The sequence below is a fragment of the Callospermophilus lateralis genome, chromosome 2 (genome assembly GCF_048772815.1).
Source record: "Callospermophilus lateralis isolate mCalLat2 chromosome 2, mCalLat2.hap1, whole genome shotgun sequence".
NCBI classification, from domain to species: domain Eukaryota; kingdom Metazoa; phylum Chordata; class Mammalia; order Rodentia; family Sciuridae; genus Callospermophilus; species Callospermophilus lateralis.
In genome coordinates, this window is record NC_135306.1 from 113,570,446 (window position 1) to 113,574,822 (window position 4,377).

The 4,377-nt window shown below is 32.3% G+C and overlaps 1 long non-coding RNA gene across 2 annotated transcripts; it reads right to left on the reverse strand.

Annotated features, from left to right (window-relative positions):
- Positions 1 to 357: 357 nt before the first annotated feature.
- On the reverse strand, positions 358 to 3,289 carry LOC143392632 (uncharacterized). Of its 2 annotated transcripts, none has more exons than XR_013155316.1 (2): positions 3,007 to 3,289; positions 358 to 2,447 (listed from the first exon to the last, which is right to left on the reverse strand). It is a non-coding gene; the product is annotated as an uncharacterized LOC143392632 (long non-coding RNA). The 2 variants fall into 2 exon arrangements; XR_013155315.1 differs by having other exon boundaries at positions 2,706 to 3,289.
- Between the last annotated feature and the right edge of the window lie 1,088 nt (positions 3,290 to 4,377).

The window sequence follows — 4,377 nt, forward strand, 5'->3', positions numbered from 1 at the left end:
AATAATAATAATATAAATTGACTCAAAACTAGAAAATATGTGAAAACTGCCTGATCATTTTTCAGGTTTGTCATATCTTAAAAACAATCAGATGAGGACAGTGTAGAAAAAGAAATTATATAAACCAATTTCATTACAAACTTGGACAGTTAACTCTCTAAATCATCAGCTAATTAAATCCAACAGTGTTTGAAAAAAAAATCCTATAATATTTGTTTGTTTTAGAAATGCAAACAATACCAGAAAATTATGTACTTTACCACAGGAATGGATTGAAGAAAGCACATCAATAGACACAGGAAAGGCAATTCAGTTCAACATTATAGTTAAAAAAAAAAAAAAGAAAGAAACTAGGTATAGAACAGAACTTCATTAATTTGAAGTCTTTATTTATTGATGCCCTAAAGCAAATACCATAATTAATGATGAAATTTTTTAACATATTTAAGTCCAACAAGAAGATTAAAATATCCTCACTATAAGTACTGTTGAACATACTAAATGACATTCTAACTAATAAAATTTAAAAATGAAATAATAGGCAAAAACAATTAGAAAGCAAAAGATAAAGTGTCATTATTTGAAGGGGACCTACAAACGCACATAGGAAACCCAGAATAATCATGATCCAATTAAAAAAATTATAAAAGACACAGTATAAAACAACAGTAAGAAAAACAGTGGCATAAAATCAAAGACCAATACCATAAAAAGTCCAGAAGAGACCTATCTGAAAAGGAAAACCAAATGCATTACAGAGTAGGTACAACAAATCAGTGAGCTAAGGATGGATTATTTAGCAAATGATGATGGAAAGATGGGAGCATTCTTTGGAAAAAAAATTAGTCTGATCCTTGCCTCACGTAATCTCCAAACATGGGCTTCAAAAGTATTAAAAACCAAAACGTGAATAATTAAAATATAAAGTCAATTAAAAGGGTAAATATCATCTTAAAGTAAAAACTATTTCTTATGCAGTATTTTAAAGGAACAAGCCTTACAGAGGAAAATGATAGACTTTACCAGAGCAACATTAAAAGTCCACGTTTAAAGAAGGTCACCACACCCAAAGCCAAGAGATAGACAAAAGATCTGGAGTAAATAACTGCAATGAAAATCATGAAGAAAAAAATTCAGAAAGTCCACAGAAAAATGGACAAAGGTATGAATAAATAATTTACAAAAAAAAGAAATCCAAACTGCAATACATATGAAGATACACTCAAGCTCACTGGTATTTAGAAAAAAACAAATTAAACAAAGAAATACACATATAATGACAAAGAATATAATTCATATTAATTCAAAGTACTGCCAAAGATCTAGGAAATAATATTTCTGGTTACAATTAAAGAGTTTCAGCAACTGGGGAGAAAATGTTGTTAGTATTTGCAGACATTAAGTGTAGGACTGTTTAATGACCTAAAGTACTATTCCCTGCTATATACTGCAGAGATACTCTTACACAGAACTATAAGGGTACAAGTACAAAGATGTTCATAGCAGTGTTGGATGCGGTACCAATTACTACAACGGAGAACATAAAGAAATATTTTAAATAGTGAAATTTAGTAAGTTAAATGCCTAGAAATAACATATAGCCTCAAAAACATAGTATGGTGTAAAAATTAGAAAACATTTATATCAATACTGCTTGTATCAAGTTAAAAAGTACACATGCAGAATACAACCAGCCATTCAAAGTTGTTCTTTTACTCCTGACAGCTACTTTACATCATGTTCGAAATACATTCACTTTAGAAAGTCCTGTAACCATTTTACTCTATTTCCTAATTAATTCATCCTGCTGTATTCCGTTGCTTTAAAAAAAACATTTGTAAATGTGAAAAACATAAATAGTTCCAGAACTCCAGACTTTTACTTTAATATCTAATTTAAAAAATCAAAGGGCTAGGGTTGTAGCTCAGTGGTAGAGCACTTGCCTTGCATATGTGAGGCACTGGGTCCAATACTCAGCACCACATAAAAAATAAATAAAAGTATTATGTCCATCTATAACTAAAAAATATTTTAAAATAAAATAAATCAAGCTTCTCCTTATCCTGCAGGAAATTTTGAGTCTCACCTTAGTGTTTAAGGATTCCTGTCAGGGTCTTTTATCTTGGTTATCACAGTGATGATTGCTGTTCTATGGTTGCTGAAAACCATTGGTCGGTTTATTACTAAAACTTTCCACATTCCTCTTCTCTGAATTATGCTTTGCTAACTAAAGCTGATGCTAAACAACAGGCATTTAATAAATTTTATTAAGTCATGAATGGTAATGTATAAAAAGAAAACCTAAAAAACTAATCAGTCATCACATCTCCTACAGGTCATTAGCCAAAGGGGCTCCCAGTGGCCATCTTTTTCCTTGCTTTCTTGAAGTATGTATTCAGATTTGAATCCTTTCTTCCATTATTCACTCTTTACCAGCTCCAAGGAGACTATGAGAGAAAAAACATTATTTAACATCAAAATAACTCTTTGGAAACCCCCATGTAATTTGGAATGTTGATCAGTTTACATTATCAGTCCCTTGTACTTGGTTGAAATAAGTTCCTCCCCAAGGATTAACCTACTGTTGATGTATTAACAAAACCAAACTCTGAACCTGTAACTTGGCACCCGAATGAAGCACTATCTAGAGTAACTGAGCTGACCAGTTGGTCCATCATCCCCAGTAATATCCATTCCTTACTCACCATCATCTTCTTTTTTGGGGTCTGCCATAGGACATGACAGAATTAAAGCTGTAAAAAACCAATACTCGCTCGTTCATTTATTCGTTAGGAATATTTACTAGGGCTCTATTAAATGAAGCCCAGAGGGCTCCCTTCTCCCTTAGTTCATTACACTTCATCCAAGTGGACTTTTTGACAGTTCCCAGAATAGAACAAATTCTTTGCTACCTAAAGATCACTGTTTTCTACATTTCCCAAAGCCCACTTCCCACCTTTCTAGATTAGACTAAAATGTCACCTCATCAAAGCAATCGGCACTTACCATCCTGTTTAAAGCAGCCTTTCCTCCTCCAGTCCAGACACCATTAATCTTCACTAGTACACCTCTTCATTTAATAGCACAATTCTTTCTTAAGTATTGTCCAACCTGCTAAAACAAACTCCATGTAGATAGGGATGTGTTTAAGTCCTTAATCACAGAAAAGATTTATCTATATTGTTTAAATCTACACTAGATTTAGAATTTAACCAAATGAAATTATTTTAAATTTTTTCAGGTAACATCTGAAACTCTAAAATAATTTTAAACTCAAACCTGTCCTCTCTCTCCATCCATCAACAGAAAGCCAATGTTTAAACATGTCTAAAGGTCAATTAATTTCAGAGTTAAAACTAGAAAACAAACGTTAAATAACCAAGAATTTGCAACATTCCTAGAATCACCTGGAAAGATGCAAAAGGTCAGCAGTGGTGTAAAAGATAACCATTTTCATTTGATGCACTAATCATTAATACCTAATTTTATCTCAAGTAGACTATTATGAGGATATTTTTCATACTTTCATTAATAATAGGCAATAAATATTATTTTGGTAGTATAGCACATAGCTTCTCTCTCTCTCTTTCCTGTTGCTTCAGAAGGTTTGGGAGAAGTCCCAGGCATAAATACATCATTCATTCCCAAACTCCAACTCGAGGATTGATATGCCAGGATGAAGTTTGTATTTTATAATCAATTTAAAGAATGATGAAGTAAGGACACAATTGGATTATTTAAAAGCTAAATATATCTAATTTAAAGCATCTTTTAAAGCATCTTTTATTCTATTTCAAATGTCTTCTTTTATGAAATGATGGTGATAGCAGACAATGTTTTTTTTAATATTTTTTAATTGTAGATGGACAAAATACCTTTATTTATTTTTATGTGGTACTGAGGATCGAACCCAGTGCCTCACACATGCAAGGCATGTGCTCTACCACTGAGCCACAACCCCAGCCCACACACAAAGTTTTCAACATCATCCTTTGGCAAAATAATAGTTGGAAATATTTAAAGTGAATACAAATGATGCAGAAAGTTTACTACTGATAAAATCCAATGCTATGTAAATCAACCACTGAAGGCCTGAAGAGAAAACAAAGTTTTCTTTTTTTTATTTTTTTATGTTATCACTTTTTAATATTTTTACATATTACAAATATATACACATAATTTCTTAATCAAACATACAACATATGTATGGTATTTGCTATTACTTTTATGTGTTACATTTTACATTATCATTTTAATAAAAAAAGTATGAGGGGGCTGGGGATGTGGCTCAAGTGGTAGCACGCTCGCCTGGCACGCGTGCGGCCCGGGTTCGATCCTCAGCACCACATACAAACAAAGATGTTGTGTCCACTGAGA